The sequence below is a fragment of the Scyliorhinus torazame genome, chromosome 24 (assembly GCF_047496885.1).
Source record: "Scyliorhinus torazame isolate Kashiwa2021f chromosome 24, sScyTor2.1, whole genome shotgun sequence".
Taxonomy (NCBI): domain Eukaryota; kingdom Metazoa; phylum Chordata; class Chondrichthyes; order Carcharhiniformes; family Scyliorhinidae; genus Scyliorhinus; species Scyliorhinus torazame.
Window position 1 is genome coordinate 46,752,156 of NC_092730.1, and position 26,753 is coordinate 46,778,908.

At 44.2% G+C, this 26,753-nt stretch overlaps 6 non-coding genes across 6 annotated transcripts; 1 reads left to right on the forward strand and 5 right to left on the reverse strand.

The window, feature by feature from the left end:
- Positions 1–14,740: 14,740 nt before the first annotated feature.
- trnal-caa (transfer RNA leucine (anticodon CAA)) lies at positions 14,741–14,823 on the reverse strand. The gene has a single exon. It is a non-coding gene; the product is annotated as a tRNA-Leu (tRNA).
- Positions 14,824–16,565: 1,742 nt separating this feature from the next.
- On the reverse strand, positions 16,566–16,648 carry trnal-cag (transfer RNA leucine (anticodon CAG)). The gene has a single exon. It is a non-coding gene; the product is annotated as a tRNA-Leu (tRNA).
- Positions 16,649–17,228: 580 nt separating this feature from the next.
- trnam-cau (transfer RNA methionine (anticodon CAU)) lies at positions 17,229–17,300 on the reverse strand. Its single transcript has one exon. It is a non-coding gene; the product is annotated as a tRNA-Met (tRNA).
- Positions 17,301–18,390: 1,090 nt separating this feature from the next.
- trnal-cag (transfer RNA leucine (anticodon CAG)) lies at positions 18,391–18,473 on the reverse strand. Its single transcript has one exon. It is a non-coding gene; the product is annotated as a tRNA-Leu (tRNA).
- Positions 18,474–19,053: 580 nt separating this feature from the next.
- On the reverse strand, positions 19,054–19,125 carry trnam-cau (transfer RNA methionine (anticodon CAU)). The gene has a single exon. It is a non-coding gene; the product is annotated as a tRNA-Met (tRNA).
- Positions 19,126–26,680: 7,555 nt separating this feature from the next.
- On the forward strand, positions 26,681–26,753 carry trnar-ccu (transfer RNA arginine (anticodon CCU)). Its single transcript has one exon. It is a non-coding gene; the product is annotated as a tRNA-Arg (tRNA).

Genomic DNA, 26,753 nt, shown 5'->3' on the forward strand with positions numbered 1-26,753 from the left:
GACTGGCCTGGTCCTGTGAAGGTAAGTGTTTTTAAAGGATAAACTTACCTCCCAGAAATCACTTGCGCACCGCTCCCGCTGCGGTGAACGAAACGAACACGAGATTGAAAGATTGTTTGACCGTGCCGTGTGTCTCTGAATTTATCGTACACCAAATAAAGCAACCTTAAATTCACAGAGAGCACCAGGGTGAGATTCACAGAATGATACAACACAGCCACACACAGCAACAGAGACTGCAGATAGAGAATTGATCCAATATTCACATGTCACACCAGAGACTGACAGTTAAAGATTTATTTACACCCAAACGCCGAAATGCACCCTCTCCTCCACACACAGACAATGCACAATGCCACTGAAAGCTTTGTGTTGATTCTGACATGCAGACATTTTAACGGACACTGGCAGACAACTGACACACACATACAATGCCCCAATCTCAGCTATTGTTATTGAGTGGATCAAATCATTATGTTGTTTCACAGTTTCGTTTAAAACGTCTGCATATCAGAATCATCACAAAGCTTTCAGTGACCTCCGGGGTCGGATGTGAGGCAAAGTTTGAAGGAATCAGTAACAGGTTGATCAATGTCCCCAGAGAGGTGAAACTGCCGCCCCGAACTTCCTTCTATAAAGGTGATTCCAGTCACTCCCCACTTTTCCATCAGAATAACGTCACAGAAGAAATCACATCACCTTCACAGAACAACCATTCAGCACGAAAGTAAAGTATCTGAACTACGCTGACCTGAATCAGTGTGCTCAAACGTGTGTTGTTGTTGAAAGAAAAAACGAGGAAGTGAATAGTTTTCTGGCTACCGCAGGGCAGTAATGTTGTAGCTCCTGGTTTAAGGAGCAGAATGCCGCAGCGGAAGCGTGCTGGGCCATTAGCCCGAGGTCGAGGAATCGAGGGTATTCTCTGCTATTTACTTTCTCCCACACACCAAAAGTAAACATAACGCACCTTCCTGTTTTTGCAGCAAATACCTATCAGGATCTTTCTTGCAGTCTCATCCCGACATTTGTCCCAGGATTGAAGGAGACAGCATGACACATTACAACATTGTACAGCTCACACATAGGGAACCACAGAGAAAATGCTGTAAAATCTCAACAGGCGTGACAGCATCTGTAGGGAGAGAAAAGAGCTAAAGTTTCGAGTCCAGAAGGCCTTTCTCAAAACTGGACTGGAAACGTTATCCAGCAGTACCCCACAGAGGGGCAATATAGATATATAACGATATCCATAATAACTCACAGGGGCCAATAAGGAAATAAAGCTTTATCGAGCAATGAATCACAATAGAAAACGAGTTCCCAACTTCCCCTCTCGGCCGGATGTGAACCATCCAACCAGCCAGACTATTTACAACAAGATAAGACGAATGTTCCCCGGAGCCCTGGGATCAATATTAATTCCTCAACCAGAGTCACTGAAGCAGATTATCGAGTCATTAACTGGGCTTTTGCCTGTGGGGACTTGCTGTGCGTTTATAAGCAGGAATCACCTGTCCTTGAGCCCAACGCTTTTACATTGAATATTAGAGATTGGATCTTCCTCCGGTTGAAAATCTTGCTGCAGAAATTTAACCTCGTGGAGGAAAAGTTACTATCAGGAGTGGGAATCGAACCCACGCCTGCAGAGGAGACTACAAAGCTTAGCGCAGCACCTTGGACCGCTCAGCCACCCTAACGCGTTGGCGTGGAAAAAAAGCTCCCTGCACAAATCGACTTAAATTGTATCTTGATCGTCATTTCATTTCAAACAAGATGTGCTTTGTCTATTTTCAAACCCCAGCCAGAGTCCTGTACCTGAGTGCTATCCCTCTCCAAGCCTCTGGGGGTTAAGGAGCTTCTCGTTGCTGCATTTATCCGTTTGCTCCAATCAAGGAGGACCGAATTCCCGATCTACCTGTTCCTCACACGAAGATATTGAGAGTCTAAGATCTGAGCGATCTGAAAACCTCATCACTATTCTTAGAATTCCCCTTATACCAGAAAAGGGTCAAGATATTCTAACAGGTGAACAGGGATTCTCACTCTCTGAATCCTGTGCAGACTTAGCTGGGTGTTATTCGGGTCAAACTAGTGTTTCAAGTCATCCGCCGGTATAACACATGTCTTCATAGAAGATTCTGTTTACTTTCCATTCAGTAGCTTCACTCACGGGTCCGGCTTTTCTAAGTGGAGTAAAGTAACTTTTCTAATAACCACTCTTTCACGTTCTCAATTTAAGTTCGTTTTAATTTCAAATTAAAAGATAAAATCACTGTTTTACAGAAAAGTAATAAGACCTTTTCTTTGGACCGTCCTGGTCAGTTGTTAGGCCTTCAGGACTGCCTTGACAATCTTTCTTCTTTAACATTTGGTTTTCTCCTGATGGAGTCGCTGTTCTGCTCGGTTTCCGTGTTCAGTCCTTTCCATGACCGAGGGCAGCTATGAGAGCTGACTCGCTGGATGCTGAATTATTACCATTCATAGAGCCCTTTGCGCAGCCTAACTTTCTACATGACCTTTATTGAAATGTAACTGCTGCTTGCCGACTGTAGCTAATGTAAGCTCCCAGTCTTATTTTGCTTGACAGGTAATACATTTGTTTGGCAGCTAATAAATTTATTTGTTGCTTGGTCAGCAATTTTTCTGATATCTGCCTCTAGTGATGTTTTTCTCAGTGTCAATACTGGATATGATCTCGTGTTCAACGAAGCAGTTCGCCTCTGCACTTTTACGGTTCAGCTGGTGTCGAAGCCCTCTGTAATTCTAACCTTATCTGTCTTGGACCTATACCCTATGGGCTGATTACTTTCTAAAAGGTTTTTAACGTCAAAAATGTGTAAATTATGTTATAAACGTGCCACCTCATGTGTTTTGCTGGAAAGCAGTTGTCTCATATTTAACTGGCGTCAGCAGGGTTTCACGCCTAACCTTTATCCCTCAATTTAAACCGAAGATCCTGGCTGTTCCTTTTTGAATTGTTCTATAAAATAATGCACTTCTAAAGACGTGTGAAGTACTGTTCCCTTTTATATAACTTAAACATTTAAATTGATTGAATGTCTTTTTAACTTGAAAAACAGGATGAGTTGGCTCTAGCTCTGTTCTTTAATGCCTGTGAAGCTATCTGTATTTCAAACAAGCTGCGGCTGTTAATCCTTTGTGGGACCTTTCGCTTTCTTTTAAAATCTCAGGCTTTTCCAGGCTTACTTTCATGGTTCAAATGACATATTATTCAACTTTTGCATTACACCCCCTCTTGGCATTTGAAATATGGCCCCATTCTTTTAATTCTTATCCCCCTACTCATTTTATACCATCGTATCCCATATCTGTGCTTTCAATATTCAATTTTCCTGTTTTCAAATCGTGTCCCAACCCCATCGTGTGATTTTATCCATCGCTTATACCACAGGTGACAGACAGGTCATTCTTTAATTATAATCACCGTGGACTATAGTGGCAGCTGTTCATAAAGGTAACCCAATAGCTATTTTTCGTGTGTTCCACTATCTCCAAAGCATTTTATCTCCTTGGGATAGCAGCACCGTACTAGCTGCCTCGTGTCCCTTAGGATCAGTAAGCCACTCAATACATCAGTAACCAAAAAGTTTGTTTACCTGTCACTGGCAGTCGAGTGTCCCATTCCTGTTGCATCCAAATTGCCTTATGTTCCTCATTGGTATCGTAAACGACTTTATCATGTATTAACCACTTACTCCCGTGCATCATCAATTTAAAAGGTGTCTTTGACCCCACTTCCAACCCTGATTTTCTCTCATGGGTAACTAAAATGTCCCTGAACCAAGTACGTCCGGAACCATTTGATATAGGTGCTATTGTAACTGACTGCCATGTCTCTTCAAGATCCCTTTCCTCCGTTATCATCTCTTGAAACACATGACGCGTATATTTGCCCTTATAACAGTCGCCACATAACCAACCAAAAATGGTTGACAACCCTGTTTCTATTGCAAGGAGCAATACATTTAATACATCCAACTGGTGAGGGTCCAACTCAATTGAGCCCACTTTCTTCACATCGAATCATCACTTTATCGTCTTCCATATAAACATTATTCCTCCCTGTTGTCAAGTACAAAGTTACAAAAGTAAGCCTTATCTTAACACTTTGCTATGCAACTAATCACACAAACAGTTTGTGTGTTACATCTTCACATATTTTTTAGCAATCACAATCTGTAAGACAAAATTTAATATCAACACATCGTTTCCTGGTCTTAACAGAGTGATTTTTAAGCCAGAACTTGTGCCCAAAAATGAGAGTATATAAATCACACATGCTATTAACAACATCAATATTCCCCGTGATATGATATGTGCTGGTACTTTGGTAAATTACCCACGAGATTACCCTTACTACACTTTAAGTGAACCCTTGTTTAACCCCTTTGTATTAAAACAGTCCCATTTTACAGAAAACTCACACCCTTTGTGGATGTTGAGTAAACTAAATTTGTTCAAACTGTTGAGCAGCTTTAGCTCCGTCATCATCAGACAGACTGAGATTCCCTGCTGGTTTTCGCTATTGTATGACAAGTTGTGCTCCTGTCTCAAGTTCTAATTAACTCTGTCAGATTCTGTGCTGTTGCGTTTAGTTCTAAGCATGTCAATTGTATCTGTAGATGTCACTTGTTCTTGAGAATAATTCATGCTTTTGACAGCATCCAATGCTATCCTAGTTCCAATTGTTCTATTGCCCAGCTATCTGCCGCCCATTGTAGTTTAGTGCTGTAAGGCTCCCTCTAACTAAAATCAACTACCAAAGTCCTGCATTTGTTCCTTGTCAGTTGGCATCTGTTATCTCAAGCCATGTCAAATTCTTTTTCATACATACATAACAATTCTTAATAAGATGCACGACATTTAAAAAAAAATAATTATCATAATGCCTCAAGGAAACTTCGTTTAAAACATTGGTTGTAAATTTCGCACTGCAACATCAAGCTCAAACAAACAAAAATGTCTTAATACTATTGTCTCGTAAACTGTGGGGGTTCCTCGTCAGTCGCTGCTGTCTATCGCGACCCTTAAAAAATCCATCATGTAGTACACGTCCCGTGGAGAACTCAGATCATCCATCAGCTGGTGTCCAGGCCACATGTCCAGTCAGAGAAGTGTGACCGAAGGTTTCACTGCTCAGTAATCATTTGATACTTCGGTTTATTCCCAACTCGAAAAGATTTCTTCCTGGCTTTGTCAGTTACGGTCCTCAAATATGTAACCAATTATATCATTTTTCTCTCTTTCCGTTGAGCAATTTTATTTCAACATTTGCAACATAGGTTTTGACATAATTTAAAATTTCCCAATTTCCACAGCAATGCGGCGGCAATTACCCCTCCCGCAATTGATACAAACAAGTACCAATTGTTTTGAACCAAGGTTAACGTAGTCCAAAACCATTTAAATGGACTTGCTATAATTTTAATTGCTGTTTTAAATGTTTCTTTAATTTTTAAGCCCACGTCTATCAAATCGTTTCCCAAATTACTCCTACTTGTGGTTTTGTTTTGCAACGCATTTCTTATCTTAACTTGCCCTTTCTCGGGGTCCCAGTTAGTATCATTAGTTTTCCCCGAATACTGTCTAAAAATCTTTAACCGATCTGATAATTTTAGTACGTATTCCAGGCTGCTTGCAAGTGCTCCCAACATTCTACTGAATATGTTGTTACTGACACTGTTGCTTGATTCTAACAGACTGTTGTTGAGCCTATCTCCTGGATGATTTGGAAATTAATGATTTCTTCCGTTATATTTAAACATTTGCTTATTCTTATTTTTATTATGTGTTTTATCTGACTGAAGCTGGTATCTATTTTTCCATATCCCATTACTTCACCTGATTCCCCTAATGCAATTAGAATACTAATATTCCGAAACTAATCACGGCAATCCCCATTAACATTGTTGCCCCCCATTTTAACCAATCTAGCTTACTCCTAATCCTAGCTTCTTCCATTCCTTCTTTAAACCCGATCCTTGTATCCCTCTTGATTGTAGTCCCTTTTCTCCTTCCAAACAAATGTGTCTGTATCATTCTATCTATCTGAAAAATCAAACGAACAGGCCAAGGTTGGAGAGGGCCCTATTTGTTCATTTGTATGTTCTATTCTTGTTTGGATACTCCAGAAGTGCCCGCTCCAGGACCTCCGGATGTCCTTTTTGTTTCTTTTTGGGTTTTTTGCTGGCTTGGTTTTTGCTCAATTATGTACATCATACAATTAAGGCCGGTTAAGCCTTCTCCTTCTATCATTGCACCCCTGAGTGAGATTCGAAGAATCTCAAACTCCTCCTCTTTTGCTCGCTCAGTGGTCCAATCTGGTTGAAACTTACCCTGATACATTTCGGATATTGCTACTGACTTAACTCCAATTTCTTTATTTCTGATTATGACAGGATTTTTATGAAAGGTAAGTTCTGAACATGACATTTTATCTTCATCATCTGTCCTATCAATGCTGCTAACAGGTTTTAATTCACTGTCATCCCACTCTACTTCATCACATAATACTAGTGAGTGCAGTAATTCACTGACACTCATAACTAAACATTCCTTTCCTCTAAAGCCTGTCCATTGTCTGGGGGTTTCAATTTATCCACAGAAACCCCTTCCCTGTATCGGGAAAGTTTTGGTTCATATTTTTTCCAAATCCATATCCCGGGTCAATCATTAATTTCGTACAACATTCCTTTTCTCCTTGTCCAACCGGTTTGGGGGTATGGTCTACCCTCTGGCACGGCACCATTGCGGTGATACAGTCTCTGAACACTGTTAGGCTAATTTTATGTCCCCGGGTCATCCCAACATCTTTTAAACTATATACTCCCTCACTAATTGGGATAATAAGTTTGTCACTTCTCCACAATCCTGCACATCATTTCAGAATTACATCATCGTTAGCCAGGTTTTCTCTGCAGTAATGACATTTTGTCACTTTCATACCATCCCATATACAATCCTTGCTGATTACGTTTCTTCTTTGCTGCCGAAAGGTTGCCTATGGATTATCATAATCCCTTGGTTATTATTTAGCTGGGTCAGATGTTTCATTTCTGATATAATTCTTTTTGCTCCAGACGCCATGCTTCTCTAATTCAACTATATGTTCACCCAAATTCTGAACGATCTTTTCTTTACCTTTTACCTAGTTTTAGTTGGTAGCTTCACCCAAACTGCCTCTGTGCTATCGATTGGTATTTAATATCCTAATTTTTCCTGCATCGAATTTTATTGAATATTTCCCTGCCATCAGATTCTCATTTCCTGATACTGAAAGTAATTCTCCTAATCTAACTTCTGGTCTAATATCTTTATTCCCTAAAGCTCCTTCTACCATGTATTTAACATTCTAAACATCATTTTTCCTGCTCCTGACTATCTTTTGAGTCTTCGGGCACGAGGAACCTGCTGGAGCTGTGCCGTGTCAATTTCAACGGGTTAGTTTCAAAGTACTTTCCTGCACAGAGCTCTGACTGAGTAAAACCTCTTTTTGTGTTTATGCTGTGACCAATTTAGTTCTGAACATACTGATTTACTACCTCATAATATTGGTCACATTTCTACCTGCCGTTTATAACTTCTAATTGATGTGAAACTCGGTTTTGCAAAATACAACATTTTAAAAACTTGAAACACCAAAGGGAAATTCACAAATCCTTATTAAACACACACACACTCATTTATCCACCGAGACCTTGGATGTCTATTCCATCGGGTTTTAGGCACTCTAACAAAAATGAGACCCCTCCGTTCTGATAAGCCTCCCTTATCAAGGAGTTTTTTTTGCCTCTTTTAATCTCTTCCACTCGCCCCGTTGCTTCACATCTCTTGACCGTGTTTCAGAGCAAGAGGATTACCCTAATTGCCATTTTCTGGATTCTAAATTTCTGTTCCTGGTTGTCCCTTTCAGGTGCACTCCGACATTCAGGATATGCACCCTATCTGGGACCGAGCCAGGGGTACTGAGGCACTGTCTTCTTGTTTTAGTTAAAGGTCGATTGATCTTGGTTTCTAAAGTTTTCTCGGCGTCCCTATTTCTCTAGGCTTTCCCTCATAATCTGCTTGACTCCAAGGAAGATTTATTTTTGTCCTCCTTCTACCAGTAATGGATGCAAGAATCCCAGTACTTTTACTAAGATGTCTTGCAGACTTTTACTCAGGGTCAGTATCTTCTAGTCTTCTGACGCTCGCACCCAACTAAGTTTTAGGTCCCCCCGATCCACAGAATATCCTTCCAAAAGTCAATCACACATGACTTTCCGCATTAAACTCGGCAGGTAAAGTTCGCCTCACACATATACTAGAAACTTCTAATATTCTAACAATTATTTGGGAACTAGAATCGTCTAATATTCCATTCCCTGTGTAGGTTAGAAACTTCTAATATTCAAACCTCCACCTGCTTAACTAGAAACTTCTAATATTCTAGCCTCGCTTTACCCAGAAACTTCTAACATTCTAGCCCTCCACGTTGCGCGACATGAAGTTAAAACCTCACCACTATTCTTAGAATTCCCCCTGTACCAGAAAAGGGTCAAGATATTCTCAATGATGAACAGGGATTCTCACTCCCTGACTCCTATGCAGACTTAGGTGGGCGCTATTCGGGTCAAACCAGTGTTTCATGTTATCCCACGGCATAACCCATGTCTTCAGAGAAGATTCTGTTTACTTTCCACTCAGGTGCTTCACTCACGGGTCCGGCTTTTCTAAGTAGAGTGAAGTAAACTTTCGAAAAACACTCTTTCAGGTTATCAATTTAAGTTCGTTTTAATTTCAAATTAAAAGATGTAATCACTGTTTTTACAGAAAAGTAATAAGATATTTTCTTTGCATCTTCCTGGTCAGTTGTTCGACCTTCAAGTCTGCCTTGACAATTATCTCCTGTAACTTTTGTTTTTTTCCTGATGGATTCGCTGTTCTGCTCGGCTTCCGTGTTCAGTCCTACCCATGACCGAGGGCAGCTATGAGAGCTGGCTGCTGAATTATTAGGTATTATATAGCCCTTTGCGCAGACTTAGTTTCTACATGGCATTTATTGAAATGTAGCTGTTGCTTGCTGACTGTAGCTAATGCAATCTCCCTGTCGTTGAACTAGCTTATTCTGCTTGACATGTAATACTTTTGTTTGGCAGGTAATACATGTATTTATTGCTTCGCCAGCAACTTTTCTGATATCTGTCTTTACTGATGTGTTTTCTCAGTCTCAATACTAAATATGAACTCGTGTTCAACGAAGCAGTTCGCCTCAGCACTTCTACTGGTCAGCTGGTGTCAACGGCAGGTCGCCCCCTATATTTCTAACCTTATCTGGCTTGGACCTATACCCTATGACCTGATTATTTGCTAAAAGATTTTTAACGTCAAAAATGTGTAAATTATGGTAGAAACGTACCACCTCATGTGTTTCTTAGCTGGAAAGCAGTTGTCTCATATTTAAGTGGCGTCAGCAAGGTTTCCCGCTTAACCTTCTCCCCCAATTTAAATCTAAGATCCTGGTTGTTCCTTTTTTAATTGTTCAGTAAAATAATGCACTTCTCAGGAAGTGTGAAATACTGTTCCCGTTTATATAACTTAAGATTTTAAATTGATTGAATGTCTTTTTAACTTTAAAACCAGTTTGATTTGTCCATATCTGTTTTCTTTAACGCCTGCGAAGCTATCTGTATTTTAAACAACCTGCGGCTGTTAACCCTTTGTGGGACCTTTCCATTTCATTTCAAATCTCAGTCTTTTCCAGGTTCACATTCATGGTTCAAATGATATATTTTTTCATTATAACCTGTTCCTCACACGAAGGTATTGAGAGACGAAGATCTGAGCGACGTGAAGTATCCAATTGGAGAGATGCATCCTGGCGACTGGAATCTCTCTCCACAGCTGCTTCCGGTGCTGCTTTCACAGCCGAAGAACCCCTCCAGTGTCCAAACAGGTGAAAGTTCATCCAGTAGAGGCGGCAGAAGGGAGTTCTCGGAGAAGTCAACTTAGTCACCTCGACTATACTGTGGGTAGCTGAAGAACAGGTGTCAAGGAGCAGATCATACTGAAAGGAAAATGTTGATACTAATAAAGAAAAAGGCAGATGTGCTGCTGGGAGATAGCGCCTTGTTTGCTTTTGGTGTGAGTGAGAATACAAATAGCAGACGATGGTTTTGTTCCAGCGACTGCTGGGCTATGGGCCCACCACGCTCCCGCTGCGCCAGTCCGCTCGTGGTTGAGCTATTCGCGGTCGGACATAAGGCAAAGTTTGAAGTATTCGGTAACAGCTTGATCAACGTTCCCAGGGAGGTGAAACTTCCGCCCCGAACTTCTTTCTGTAAAAGTGATGCCAGTCACTCCCCACTTTCCCATCAGAACAACGTCACAGAAGAAATCACATCACCTTCACAGAACAACCATGCAGCACGAAAGCAAAATATACATTCTTCCTCACGCCAAAAGTAAACATAACGCACGATCCTGTTTGCTTTGCAGCAAATTTCTATTGTAGTCAGAATCTCTATTGTAGTCTCATCCCGACATTAGTCCCAGGAATGAAGGAGACAGCATGACAAATTACAACATTGTAAATGTCACAAATAGGGAACCACAGAGAAAATGCTTTAAAATCTCAGCAAGTCTCCCAGCATCTGTAGGGGGAGAAAAGAGCTAATGTTTCGAGTCCAGGAGAACCTTTGTCAAAGCTGGACTGCAAACGTCATCCAGTAGTACCACACAGAGGGGCAATATAGAGATATAACGATATCCAGTAATACCTCACAGGGGGGCAAAACGTTAATAAAGCATTAACTAGAAATAAATCACAATAGATACCGTGTTCCCAACTTCCCGTCTCGGACGGATGTGAACAACCCAACCAGCCAGACCGATGTACAACAAAAGAAGATTAATTTTAGCCGGAGTCCTGTGATCCATTTGAATTCCTCAACCAGAGTCATTAAGCAGATTATCGAGTCGTTACATGGGCTACTGCCTGGAGGGTATTGCTGAGCGTATTTAAGCAGGAATCGCATGTCCTGAGACCAACACTTTTCCGTTGAATGGGAGGGATTGGATCTTCCTGAGGTTGAAATATTGCGGGGGAAATTTAACCTCGTGGAGGAAAAGTCAATATCAGGAATGGGATTCAAACCCACGCCTCCAGCAGAGACTGCGACCTCAACGCAGACCGCTCGGCCATCCTAATGCGTTGTCTTCGAAGCGAAGATCCGTGCACAAATCGACTTAAAGTCTATCTTCATCGTTATTTCATTTCAAACAAGATATGCTTTTCCTACTTTTGAACACCTGCCAGAGTCCTGTGTCTGAGTGCCATCCTTGTCCAAACCGCTGGAAGTTTAAGGAGCTTCCCATTGCTGTATTGATCAGTTTGCTGTCATCAACAAGGCCCGAATTCCCGCTCTACCTGTTCCTCACACGAAGGTATTGAAAGTCTAAGATCTTAGCGAATGAAGTATCTAATTGGAGAGTTGCGCTCTGGCGACTGCAATTCTCTCCACAGCTTCTTCCGGTTCTGCTTTCACAGACAATTAGCCGAAGAATCCCTCCAGTGCCCAATCAGGTGAACGTTAATCCAGTAGAGGCGGCAGAAGAGTGTGCTGGGAGAGGTCAACTTGGTCACCTCGACTGTACTGTGGTTAGCTGAAGAACAGGTGTCAAAGAGCGGATCAGACTGAAAGCAAAACTTTGATACTAATAAAAAAAATTGGCATCTGTGCTGCTGACAAGTAGCATCTTTTTCCGTTTGGTGTGAGTGAGAATACGAATAGCAAAGGATGGTTTCGATCCATCGACATCTGGGTTGTGAGCCCAGCACACTCCCGCGGTGCCATTCGGCTCGTAGCAAATAATTTTCGTGGTCGGACTTGAGGCAACGTTTGAGGAAATCTGTAATAACGTGATCAATGTCCCCAGAGAGGCGAAACTGCCGCCCCGAACTTCAGTTTATGAAGGTGATTCCAGTCACTCCCCACTTTCCCATCAGAACAACGTCCCAGAAGAAATCACATCACCATCACAGAACAACCATTCAGCACGAAAGTAAAGTATCTGAACTATGCTGACCAGAATCAGTGTGCTCAAACGTGTGTTCTTGTTGAAAGAAAAAAATGAGGAAGTGAATAGTTGTGTGGCTACCGCAGGGCAGTAATGTTGTAGCTCCTGGTTTAAGGAGCAGAGTGCCGCAGCGGAAGCGTGCTGGGCCATTAGCCCGAGGTCGAGGATATTCTCTGCTTTTAGCATTCTCCCTCACACCAAAAGTTAACAAAACACACGTTCCTATTTGCTTTGCAGAAAATAGCTATCAGAAACTTTCTTGCAGTCTCATCCCGACATTAGTCCCAAGAATGAAAGAGACAGCATGACACATTACAACATTGTAAAGCTCACACGTAGGGAACCACAGAGAAAATGCTTTAAAGTCTCAGCAGATCTGACAGCATCTGGAGAGAAAGAAATGAGCTGACGTTTCGTGTCCAGGTGACTCTTAGTCAAAGTTGCTCGGGAAACGTTATCCAGCAGTACCCCACAGAGGGGCAATATAGATATATAACGATATCCAGTAATAACTCACAGGGGGTCAATAAGGAAATAAAGCTTTATCGAGCAATGAATCACAATAGAAACCGAGTCCCCAACTTCCCCTCTTGGACGGATGTGAACAATCCAACCTGCCAGACTATTTACAAGAGAAGACGAATTTTACCCTTCTCTTGCGATCAATATTAATTCCTCAACCAGAGTCACTGAAGCAGATTATCGAGTCATGAACTGGGCTTCTGCCGGTGGGGTCTTGCTGTGCATATTTAAGCTGGAATCTCATGTCCAGAGAACAACGCTTTTCCATTGAAAGGGAGGTATTGGACCTTCCTGAGGATGAAAATCTTGATGGAGAAATTTAACCTCGTGGAGTAAAAGGCAATATCAGGAGTGGGATTCGAACCCACGCCTCCAGAAGAGACCGCTTGGGTACCCTGATGCGTTAAAACCGAAGCTAAGCTCCGTGCACAAATCGACTTAAAGTCTGTCTTCATCTTTATTTCATTTCAAACAAGATATGCTTTCCCTACTTTTGAACCACAGCCAGTGTCCTGTATCTGAGTGCCATTCTTGTCCAAACCGCTGATGGTTAAGGAGCTTCTCATTGCTGCATTGTTCAGTTTGCTCTAATCAACAAGGTCCGATATCCGCTCTACCTGTTCCTCAGTCGAAGGTATTGAAAGTCTAAGATCTGAGGACGTGAAGAATCCAATTGGAGAGTTGCATTCTGGCAACTGCAATATGTCTCTACAGCTGCTTCCGGTGCTGCTTTCACAGACAAGTAGCCGAAGAACCCCTTCAGTGTCCAATCAGGTGAACGTTCATCCAGTCGAGGCGGCAGAAGAGTGTTCTGGGAGAAGTCAACTTAATCACCTCGACTGTACTGTGGTGAGCTGAAGACCAGGTGTGAAAGAGCGGATCAGACTGAAAGCAAAACTTTGATACTAATAAAGAAAAAGGCCGATGTGCTGCTGACAAACAGCAACTTGTTTCCGTTTGCTGTGAGTGAGAATACGAATAGCAGAGAATGGTTTCGATCGATCGACCTCTGGGTTATGGGCACAGAACACTCCCGCTATGCTGCGCGGATCGTGGCTCATTCTTTCCGTGGTCGGTATTGAGGCAAAGTTTGAAGAAATCTCTAACAGTGTGATCAATATTCCCAGAGAGGCGAATCCACCGCCCCGAACTTCATTCTATGAAGATGATTCCAGTCACTCCACACTTTCCCATCAGAACAACGTCACAGAAGAAATCACATCACCTTCACAGAACAACCATTCCGCACGAAAGTAAAGTATCTGAACTATGCTAACCAGAATCAGTGAGCTCAAACGTGTGTTCTTGTTGAAAGAAAAAAATAAGGAAGTGAATAGTTGTGTGGTTACTGCAGGGCAGTAATGTTGTAGCTCCTGGTTTAAGGAGCAGAGTGCGCAGCGGAAGCGTGCTGGGTCATTAGCCCGAGGTCGAGGAATCGAGGGTAATCTCTGCTATTTACATTCTCCCTCACACCAAAAGTAAACATAACACACGTTCCTGTTTGCTTTGCAGAAAATAGCTATCAGAAACTTTCTTGCAGTCTCATCCCGGCATTAGTCCCAAGAATGAAAGAGACAGCATGACACATTACAACATTGTAAAGCTCACACATAGGGAACCACAGAGAAAATGCTTTAAAGTCTCAGCAGATCTGACAGCATCTGGAGGGAGAGAAATGAGCTAAGGTTTCGAGTCCAGGTGACCCTTAGTCAAAGCTGCTCGGGAAACGTTATCCAATCGTACCCCACAGAGGGGCAATTTAGATATATAACGGTATCCAGTAATAACTCACAGGGGGCCAATAAGGAAATAAAGCTTTATCGAGCAATGAATCACAATAGAAACCGAGTCCCCAACTTCCCCTCTTGGACGGATGTGAACAATCCAACCTGCCAGACTATTTACAAGAGAAGACGAATTTTACCCTTCTCTTGGGATCAATATGAATTCCTCAACCAGACTCACCGAAGCAGATTGTCGAGTCATGAGCTGGGCTTTTGCCGGTGAGGTCTTGCTGTGCGTATTTCAGCGGGAATCTCATGTCCTGAGACCAACGCTTTTCCATTGAAAGTGTGGTATTAGATCTTCCTGAGGTTGAAAATCGTGCTGGAGAAATTTAACCTCGTGGAGTAAAAGGCAGTATCACGAGTGGGATTCGAACCCACGCCTCCAGAAGAGACTGCGACTTGAACGCAGCGCCTTAGACCGCTCGACCATCCTGATGCGTTGACGCAAAAACTAAGATCCGTGCACAAATCGACTTAAAGTCTGTCTTCATCTTTATTACATTTCAAACAAGACATGCTTTCCCTACTTTTGAACCCCAGCCAGAGTCCTGTATCTGAGTGCCATCCTTGTCCAAACCGCTGGTGGTTAAGGAGCTTCTCATTGCTGCATTGATCAGTTTCCTCTAATCAGCAAGGTCCGATATACCGCTCTACCTGTTCCTCAGACGAAGGTTTTGAAAGTCTAAGATCTGAGGGCGTGAAGTATCTAATTGGAGAGTTGCATTCTGGCGACTGCAATCTCTCTCCACAGCTGCTTCCGGTGCTGCTCTCACAGACAAGTAGCCGAAGAACCCCTCCAGTGTCCAATCAGGTGAACGTTCATCCAGTTCAGGCGGCAGAAGAGTGTTCTGGGAGAAGTCAACTTAGTCACCTCGACTGTACTGTGGCTAGCTGAAGAACAGGTGTCAAAGAGTGGATAAGACTGAAAGCAAAACTTTGGTACCAATAAAGAAAAAGGCAGATGTGCTGCTGACAAATAGCAAATTGTTTCCGTTTGGTGTGATTGAGAGTACGAATAGCAGAGGATGGTTTCAATCCATCGACCTCTGGGTTATAGGCCCAGCACGCTTCCGCTGCGCCACTCTGCTCGGTGCTCCTTTTTTTAGTGGTCGGACTTGAGGCAAAGTTTGAGGAAGTCTGTAACAGCGTGATCAATGTTCCCAGAGAGATGAAACTGCTGCCCCGAACTTCATTTTATAAAGGTGATTCCAGTCACTCCCCACTTTCCCATCAGAACAACGTCACAGAAGAAATCACATCACCTTCCACAGAACAACCATTCCGCACGAAAGTCAATTATCTGAACTGTGCTGACCAGTATCAGTGTGCTCAAACGTCTGTTCTTGTTGAAAGAAAAAAATGAGGAAGTGAATAATTGTGTGGTTACTGCAGGGCAGTAATGTTGTAGCTCCTGGTTTAAGGAGCAGAGTACGCAGCGGAAGCGTGCAGGGCTCTTAGCCCGAGGTCGAGGAATCGAGGGTATTCTCTGCTATTTGCATTCTCCCTCACAACAAAAGTAAACATAACACGCGTTCCTGTTTGCTTTGCAGCAAATAGCTATCAGAAACTTTCTTGCAGTCTCATCCCGACATTAGTCCCAAGAATGAAAGAGACAGCATGACACATTACAACATTGTAAAGCTCACACATAGGGAATCACAGAGAAAATGCTTTAAAGTCTCAACAGATCTGACAGCATCTGGAGGGAGAGAAATGAGCTAAGGTTTCGAGTCCAGGTGACCCTTAGTCAAAGCTGCTCGGGAAACGTTATCCAGTCGTACCCCACAGAGGGGCAATATAGATATATAACGGTATCCAGTAATAACTCACAGGGGGCCAATAAGGAAATAAAGCTTTATCGAGCAATGAATCACAATAGAAACCGAGTCCCCAACTTCCCCTCTTGGACGGATGTGAACAATCCAACCTGCCAGACTATTTACAAGAGAAGACGAATTTTACCCTTCTCTTGGGATCAATATGAATTCCTCAACCAGACTCACCGAAGCAGATTGTCGAGTCATGAGCTGGGCTTTTGCCGGTGGGGTCTTGCTGTGCGTATTTAAGCAGGAATCTCATGTCCTGAGACCAACGCTTTTCCATTGAAAGGGAGGTATTAGATCTTCCTGAGGTTGAAAATCGTGCTGGAGAAATTTAACCTCGTGGAGTAAAAGGCAATATCAGGAGTGGGATTCGAACCCTCGCCTCCAGAAGAGACTGCGACCTGAACGCAGCGCCTTAGACCGCTCGGCCATCCTGATGCGTTGACGCAAAAACTAAGATCCGTGCACAAATCGACTTAAAGTCTTTCTTCATCTTTATTACATTTCAAACAAGACATGCTTTCTCTACTTTTGAACCCCAGCCAGAGTCCTGTATCTGAGTGCCATCCTTGTCCAAACCGCTGGTGGTTAAGGAGCTTCTCATTGCTGCATTGATCAGTTTCCTCTAATCAGCAAGGTCCGATATACCGCTCTATCTGTTCCTCAGACGAAGGTTTTGAAAGTCTAAGATCTGAGGGCGTGAAGTATCTAATTGGAGAGTTGCATTCTGGCGACTGCAATCTCTCTCCACAGCTGCTTCCGGTGCTGCTCTCACAGACAAGTCGCCGAAGAACCCCTCCAGTGTCCTATCAGGTGAACGTTCATCCAGTTGAGGCGGCAGAAGAGTGTTCTGGGAGAAGTCAACTTAATCACCTCGACTGTACTGTGGCTAGCTGAAGAACAGGTGTCAAAGAGTGGATAAGACTGAAAGCAAAACTTTGGTACCAATAAAGAAAAAGGCAGATGTGCTGCTGATAAATAGCAACTTTTTTCCGTTTGGTGTGATTGAGAGCACGAATAGCAGAGGATGGTTTCGATCCATCGACCTCTGGGTTATGGGCCCAGCACGCTACCGCTGCGCCACTCTGCTCGGTGCTTTTTTTTTTTTGTGGTCGGACTTGAGGCAAAGTTTGAGGAAGTCTGTAACAGCGTGATCAATGTTCCCAGAGAGATGAAACTGCTGCCCCGAACTTCATTTTATAAAGGTGATTCCAGTCACTCCCCACTTTCCCATCAGAACAACGTCACAGAAGAAATCACATCACCTTCCACAGAACAACCATTCCGCACGAAAGTTAATTATCTGAACTGTGCTGACCAGTATCAGTGTGCTCAAACGTCTGTTCTTGTTGAAAGAAAAATTGAGGAAGTGAATAATTGTGTGGTTACCGCAGGGCAGTAATGTTGTAGCTCCTGGTTTAAGGAGCAGAGTGCGCAGCGGAAGCGTGCAGGTCTATTAGCCCTTGGTCGAGGAATCGAGGGTATTCTCTGCTATTTGCATTCTCCCTCACAACAAAAGTAAACATAACACGCGTTCCTGTTTGCTTTGCAGAAAATAGCTATCAGAAACTTTCTTGCAGTCTCATCCCGACATTAGTCCCAAGAATGAAAGAGACAGCATGACACATTACAACATTGTAAAGCTCACACATAGGGAACCACAGAGAAAATGCTTTAAAGTCTCAGCAGATCTGACAGCATCTGGAGGGAGAGAAATGAGCTGACGTTTCGTGTCCAGGTGACCCTTAGTCAAAGCTGCTCGGGAAACGTTATCCAGTCGTACCCCACAGAGGGGCAATATAGATATATAACGGTATCCAGTAATAACTCACAGGGGGCCAATAAGGAAATAAAGCTTTATCGAGCAATGAATCACAATAGAAACCGAGTCCCCAACTTCCCCTCTTGGACGGATGTGAACAATCCAACCTGCCAGACTATTTACAAGAGAAGACGAATTTTACCCTTCTCTTGGGATCAATATGAATTCCTCAACCAGACTCACCGAAGCAGATTGTCGAGTCATGAGCTGGGCTTTTGACGGTGGGGTCTTGCTGTGCGTATTTAAGCGGGAATCTCGTGTACTGAGACCAACGCTTTTCCATTGAAAGGGAGGTATTGGATCTTCCTGAGGTTGAAAATCTTGCTGGAGAAATCTAACCTCGTGGAGTAAAAAACAATATCAGGAGTGGGATTCGAACCCACGCCTCCAGAAGAGACTGCGACCTGAACGCAGCGCCTTAGACCGCTCGGCCATCCTGATGCGTTGACGCAAAAACTAAGATCCGTGCACAAATCGACTTAAAGTCTGTCTTCATCTTTATTACATTTCAAACAAGACATGCTTTCCCTACTTTTGAACCCCAGCCAGAGTCCTGTATCTGAGTGCCATCCTTGTCCAAACCGCTGGTGGTTAAGGAGCTTCTCATTGCTGCATTGATCAGTTTCCTCTAATCAGCAAGGTCCGATATACCGCTCTACCTGTTCCTCAGACGAAGGTTTTGAAACTCTAAGATCTGAGGGCGTGAAGTATCTCATTGGAGAGTTGCATTCTGGCGACTGCAATCTCTCTCCACAGCTGCTTCCTGTGCTGCTCTCACAGACAAGTAGCCGAAGAACCCCTCCACTGTCCAATCAGGTGAACATTCATCCAGTAGAGGCGGCAGAAGAGTGTTCTGGGAGAAGTCAACTTAATCACCTCGACTGTACTGTGGCTCGCTGAAGAACAGGTGTCAAAGAGTGGATAAGACTGAAAGCAAAACTTTGGTACCAATAAAGACAAAGGCAGTTGTGCTGCTGACAAATAGCAACTTTTTTCCGTTTGGCGCGATTGAGAGTACGAATAGCAGAGGATGGTTTCGATCCATCGACCTCTGGGTTATGGGCCCAGCACGCTCCCGCTGCGCCACTCTGCTCGGTGCTCTTTTTTTTTTGTGGTCGGACTTGATGCAAAGTTTGAGGAAGTCTGTAACAGCGTGATCAATGTTCCCAGAGAGATGAAACTGCTGCCCCGAACTTCATTTTATAAAGGTGATTCCAGTCACTCCCCACTTTCCCATCAGAACAACGTCACAGAAGAAATCACATCACCTTCCACAGAACAACCATTCCGCACGAAATTTAATTATCTGAACTGTGCTGACCAGTATCAATGTGCTCAAACGTCTGTTCTTGTTGAAAGAAAAAAATGAGGAAGTGAATAATTGTGTGGTTACCGCAGGGCAGTAATGTTGTAGCTCCTGGTTTAAGGAGCAGAGTACGCAGCGGAAGCGTGCAGGGCTATTAGCCCTTGGTCGAGGAATCGAGGGTATTCTCTGCTATTTGCATTCTCCCTCACAACAAAAGTAAACATAACACGCGTTCCTGTTTGCTTTGCAGAAAATAGCTATCAGAAACTTTCTTGCAGTCTCATCCCGGCATTAGTCCCAAGAATGAAAGAGACAGCATGACACATTACAACATTGTAAAGCTCACACATAGGGAACCACAGAGAAAATGCTTTAAAGTCTCAGCAGATCTGACAGCATCTGGAGGGAGAGAAATGAGCTGACGTTTCGTGTCCAGGTGACCCTTAGTCAAAGCTGCTCGGGAAACGTTATCCGGTCGTACCCCACAGAGGGGCAATATAGATATATAACTGTATCCAGTAATAACTCACAGGGGGCCAATAAGGAAATAAAGCTTTATCGAGCAATGAATCACAATAGAAACCGAGTCCCCAACTTCCCCTCTTGGACGGATGTGAACAATCCAACCTGCCAGACTATTTACAAGAGAAGACGAATTTTACCCTTCTCTTGGGATCAATATGAATTCCTCAACCAGACTCACCGAAGCAGATTGTCGAGTCATGAGCTGGGCTTTTGCCCGTGGAGTCTTGCTGTGCGTATTTAAGCGGGAATCTCGTGTACTGAGACCAACGCTTTTCCATTGAAAGGGAGGTATTGGATCTTCCTGAGGTTGAAAATCTTGCTGGAGAAATTTAACCTCGTGGAGTAAAAGACAATATCAGGAGTGGAATTCGAAGCCACGCCTCCAGAAGAGACTGCGACCTGAACGCGGCGCCTTAGACCGCTCGGCCATCCTGACGCGTTGACACAAAAACTAAGATCCGTGCACAAATCGACTTAAAGTCTGTCTTCATCTTTATTACATTTCAAACAAGACATGCTTTCCCTACTTTTGAACCCCAGCCAGAGTCCTGTATCTGAGTGCCATCCTTGTCCAAACCGCTGGTGGTTAAGGAGCTTCTCATTGCTGCATTGATCAGTTTCATCTAATCAGCAAGGTCCGATATGCCGCTCTACCTGTTCCTCAGACGAAGGTTTTGAAAGTCTAAGATCTGAGGGCGTGAAGTATCTAATTGGAGAGTTGCATACTGGCGACTGCAATCTCTCTCCACAGCTGCTTCTGGTGCTGCTCTCACAGACAAGTAGGCGAAGAACCCCTCCAGTGTCCAATCAGGTGAACGTTTATCCAGTCGAGGCGGCAGAAGAGTGTTCTGGGAGAAGTCAACTTAATCACCTCGACTGTACTGTGGCTAGCTGAAGAACAGGCGTCAAAGAGTGGATAAGACTGAAAGCAAAACTTTGGTACCAATAAAGAAAAAGGCAGATGTGCTGCTGACAAATCGCAACTTTTATCCGTTTGGTGCGATTGAGAGTACGAATAGCAGAGGGTGGTTTCAATCCATCGACCTCTGAGTTATGGGCACAGCACGCTTCCGCTGCGCCACTCTGCTCGGTGCTCTTTATTTTTGTGGTCGGACTTGAGGCAAAGTTTGAGGAAGTCTGTAACAGCGTGATCAATGTTCCCAGAGAGATGAATTTGCCGCCCCGAACTTCATTTTATAAAGGTGATTCCAGTCACTCTCCACTTTCCCATCAGAACAACGTCACAGAAGAAATCACATCACCTTCCACAGAACAACCATTCCGCACGAAAGTAAATTATCTGAACTGTGCTGACCAGAATCAGTGTGCTCAAACGTGTGTTCTTGTTGAAAGAAAAAAATGAGGAAGTGAATAATTGTGTAATTGTGAAAAGGAGGTATTGGATCTTCCTGTTATAAAGAAGAAGGCAGGTGTGCTGCTGACAAATAGCGACTTGTTTCCGTTTGGTGTGAGTGAGAATATAAATAGGCTTGGAACTTGCTGGCGAGGCCGTCGCCGGTGATGATGACGTGGCGTGGACTCGCTGAACCAGGTTCAGGAGCTCGAGCACCGAGCAGGGACGCTCTATCAGGCCCGACGATTTCAAACCACAGTGTTGCCGTGTCGCCTTGTTGGATACCCCTAGTTGACAGGAACCACTGGCAGCTATGGCATTGCCATTGTCGTCAAGGAACTGGCAGGCCGGTGGAAGAATGCTTGGTCTGGCGCGCATGGTGTCGAGGCCGGATTTTGAGATGAGGTTCGCTGATGCGCCGGTGTGAAGTTTCAATCGGATGCAAGCCTTGTCTCATTTCATTTCATTTCGTTTTCATTTCATTAATTGTGTGGACAGCACACCACTCGTCGATCCACACTGAGGATCGAGAGGCGTTTCTCGTTGTGGTGGAAGGCAGCGCATGTGTAGTTATGATGCCCACCCGGTATGGGGACCTGACGCACTCAGCATCAGGGTCTGTTGGGCTGTCGGGATCGGAATCTGGCATGCCTTGTTGTATTGAGCGGACACTTCTGCGCCGCAGCTGGGATCGCTGGCTGCTGAGCGGTGGAGCAGATCTGCAAAGGGCTGCATAGTGGCCAAGCTTGCCACACTGTAGACACCGGCGTCCTTTTGCCCGACATTTCCGCTTTAAGTGGGTGGAGCCACAATTCGGAGATGTCATGACGCCGACGGCAGGGCATTTCGTGCGCCATCGTGCATGCGCAGTGCGATCGGTCGACGTACGCACCTGTGCAGTCATGTTTTCGGCCTCGTCGTCCACTCGGTCATGGCGCACATGCGCAGGGACCCGGGAAAAACGCACAAAGCGACCACTCTCCTCGATGCTCAGGCCGTGCATTTGAACAATGGCCTGCACCCGTTCCACCTCATGGGAGGCCAGTTTTGCAGTTTCTGCCGCCCTGATGTGGGAGTAACGATTCTTAGCATGCTCATGGATAACGCATGTCTCGATAGCAACTGAGAGGGTCAACTGTTTGACTTTCAGGAGCTGCTGCCGAAGGGAGTCGGAGTGGACACCGAAAACGATCTGATCCCGGATCATGGAATCTGCCATCGAGTCATAGTTACATGACTGCGCTAGGATGCGGAGATGGGTCACGCAGGACTGAAAAGTTTCATTCTTACCCTGAAGCCTCTAATGGAAAAAGTACCATTCAAAGCTCTCATTCACCTCAGTGTCGCAGTGGCTGTCAAACATCAGCAGGACTGTTTCAATTTTGTTTTGTCTTCGCCGGCAGCGAATGTAAGGGAGTTGTAGATGTGGATGGCGTGGTCCCCCACGGTGGAGAGAAATAATGTGATCTTCCTGGCATCCGATGCTGCTTCGAGGTCAGAGGCCTCGATCTGCAGGAGGAACTTTTGCTTGAAGATTTTCCAATTGGCGCCAAGGTTGCCGGAGATGCGGAGCTGCGGAGGAGGCTGGTGTTTTCCATTTCACCGGATGGCTGCTTCCTGGTCAATGCTGATTCACTCGAGATAGGTCCGTCAAGATCAGTATCACTCTGGTACCATGATGTGTTAGGCAGGTAGGCTCAATGTGGACTGCACTCGATGCAGGGAAGCTAAAAACAGACGTCGAACACTGGAGAAAATCCAACACTGTTTTATTCAACGATAGAACTGATACACATATTCAGCTGTGGGTCGACACTATACTGAACTGACTGGAGACCTTGTAGTAGCCTGATCAGACTTACTAGCTACCGCATGGTGTTTGCACTTGCTAGCTCGTGGACTCTGACTGTCTCAGTGGCTGGGTCCAGAGAGAGCGGGAAACCTAGTGCCCTCTGGCTTTATAGTGGTACTGTCCTGTTTGGTGATTGGCTGCACTGTGTTGTGCTTACTGGTCATCCTGTGTGTCCATCACTGACTGTCTGCATCTCATTATATACATGAGTGGATATTATGACAGACTCCAAATCCAATGGTCTTTTTCCACGGATATTCTATCCCTTCTCACAGACAGACTGGGAGACCCGTCATCGCATGAAAGCAATAACTTCCTGGAGTGATTCCAGGTTGGGTTTATATCGCATAAATTGTCAATGAATGTCTTGTTAAACGTAGTTCAGTTAGCGGAGTGGCTGTGGCTTGGTACTTGCAGTCAAATGGGGTTCCTCCGCACAGATTCGAAACCTACTCACACTGTAGGCAGCACGGTAGCACAGTGGCTATCACAGTTGTTTCACAGCTCCAGGGAGCTGTCTGTGCAGTGTCTGCGTAGGTTTCCTCCGGGTGCCTCCGGTATCTTTCGGAAGTTCGGTGCAGACTCAAGAGGTTGAATGTCCTGCAGGGATTCTCTGGATAACAAATTAGAATCGTCAGAACTCCGACATTGACGGGATGTTTAAGGCGTCTGACTGATCTTCCTCATGATGCGATCAAATGTTTGTATCTTTCAGTCTTTCCGCGGTGTTTTATTTACAATGTGTAGAAACATGTGAAACATGGTGTTGAAGTGTTTCCCATCAGTCCATTCAGAACAATCCTTCAGCTGATATGATGGAAATGTAATTTGCTGACAGAAACAACATTCCCAACACTTCACATCTGGCTGCACATCTGGACCAATGCACACAGACGACCTTCTTCCGTTAGTTATTGTGCACATTAAATATCCATGAGGTGGTTTGGTGAAGTCAGGTCATATGGCGAGTTGGCCGAGGGGTGATGGCGATGCGCTGCTAATCCATTGTGCTTTCCATCTGCGGGTCTGAATCCATTCTCGTCGATGATCCATTTCCTGCGTCTCCGCGTTGGGCCACTTATTGAGGGTGACCTGATGATTCATTCAGTGTCTCAGGAACTAGGATGGAGTTTAGATTCGGAGTTCAACAGGCCTGAGGAGTGAATCTTCTTGCACCAATCTCTATACCGATATTCCGAATCCTCTGTCTGATAATCGATTTAAATCACGACACCAGCTTTGGGCAGGAGTTGGCACCATGAAAACTTGCGGCTTCAGAAACTCCAAAACAAACGCCAGCTTCATCTGGGGCACTGCTGGCAGATTTTGTCTTTCCAGAACCGGCCGCCCAGCCGTGAAATCAACTTCATCAGATGACCTCATTACACTGTAAGACGGAGGAGCAGAAGTATGCCATTCGGCCAATCGTGTCTGCTCCACCATTCAAAGAGATTATGACTGATCTGATATAATCCTCAAACCCACTTTCCCGCCACATCCCCATAATCCTTGTTTTCTTTACTGATTAAATCTTGAACATATTAACTGACCCATCCTCGACAATCGTATTCGCTTAGAAACGATATTTCCACAGATACACTATCTCCTTAGAGAAGAAATTACTCATCATTTCTGGCTTAACTGGGCGGTCCCTTCCCCTGAGATTAATCCCTCAGGTCCCAGACTCTCCCACATGGAGAATCAAACTCTCAGCATCCCCCCTGTCAACCCCCCTGAAAAGCTATTAAATCAGTGATTTTGAATGCTAGGAATTATTCCCTGTCCCAAAGATTAGGTCAGGCCTCTGGATTCCCAATCCAGTGACATAATCTTTCATCCCTCTGAACAACAGTTGATTCGGCTCATTATTAAACATCTTGGGCCAGTGGGCCGATGAATGGCAGATGGAGTTTAATTTGGATAAATGTGAGGTGATGCATTTTGGTAGGTCAAATCAGTGATTGACCTACTCAGTTACTAGTAGGGAGTTGGGGAGAAATACAGAACCAACAGATCGAGGAGAACAGGTTCACACATCCTTGAAGGTGGTGTCGCAAGTGGAAAGGGTGGGGAAGAAGGCATTCAGCATGCTAGGTTTTAAGGTCAAAATATTGAATACAAGAGTTGTGATGTCTTGTTCAAGTTGTACAATACATGCTGGTAAGACCACAAGGAAAATACTGTGTTCAATTCTTGTCACCCTATTTCGGGAAGGATATTGTTGAACTAGAAAGGGTGCAGAAGTGATTTACAAGGATGCTACCAGGACTTGATGGTGTGAGTGAAAAGTAGAGGCTGGATAGGCTGGGACTTTTTTTTCCTGGAGCGTAGGAGGCTTATGGGTGATGTCATAGAGGTCTATGAAATAATGAAGAGCATAAATAAGGTAATGAGGAGCATCTGGAACGGGCTGCCAGAGACAGGGGCAAAGGCAGTTATCATTTTGTCTTTTAAAAATCAGTTAGACAGTTACATGGGCAGGGTGGGTGTAGATGGATATGGGCCAAATGCGGGCAAGTGGGACTAGCTTAGTGATAGAAACTGGGCGGCATTGACAAGCTGGGACGAAGGGCTGTTTCCATGCTGCCAACATCCAATACTCTTTGACTCTGTCTGTCTTCCTGATGATATTAGAATTTCCTCCACAGAATTGTATTGAACCGATTGATACATAATATTTTATTCTATATTTTATCCAAGTCAAACAGATTCATTAGGGGATAAATAAAATACTAAGATGAAAGCGAATTGAATGAACAATGTTCCAAAAAATTATATTCCAAAAAGAGCCCTGCAACGTTTGGCTGGAAAGGTGAAACTTTGAACGGAGGAAGGAAAACTCGGCTGACAGCAAGTTCCACCGGATTTCTATATCAAACGATCGCGGTGGGACTCGAGCCTCCAATCTTCTGGTAGCTTCATTATGTTCACCGAAATCAGACGCCTTAGCCATTAAGCCACGCGACCACCGCATGGGACATACGAGCCGATGTTTATCGCATGTGAATAAATACTGTGATTCTCTCTGTTTCCCTAGAAACCAGTACAATGCAGAAGGAGGCCATTCGGCCCATCGACTCTGCATGACCCTCCAATCCTGCACCCCACTCATGCTTTAATTTGGATCTAGACTGGGAAGTTCTGTGCTGTTCCATGTAAAGCAAAAATGAACTTCGAGGATATTTCCAATGCAACTGTTTTTCTTACGCAAACAATTGAATTCGTGAAATTGTGCGTTTCGGGAGCTGGGATTTTCGAGTCTCTCAAGGCTTCTCTCCAAATCCAATGGTCATTTTAAGGTAGATTCAACCGCTCCTCACATAAACACCGGGGCACCATTCATCGCAGGAATGCAAGAACTTCCTGGAGTGATTCCAGGCCGGTTTTATAATGTTTTGTATGTTTTATAATGTTTAATGAATGACCTATTGAACACAGCTGCGATGATCGAGTGGTTAAGGTGTTGGACTTTCCCCAGTAGGTTCGAGCCATGCTCCCAACGACTGTGACTGAAGAATTAATCGATTTTTAGCAAATGGTTTGACACAAAGTTCGTTGCTTAGCAAATTCGAATCTCCTCAGGAAGAGGGTTAATGGTAATTTGGACATCAGCCCGGCTAGTTCAGTCGGTGGAGCATGGGACTCCTAATCCCAGGGTCGTGGGTTCCAAACCCACGTTGGGCG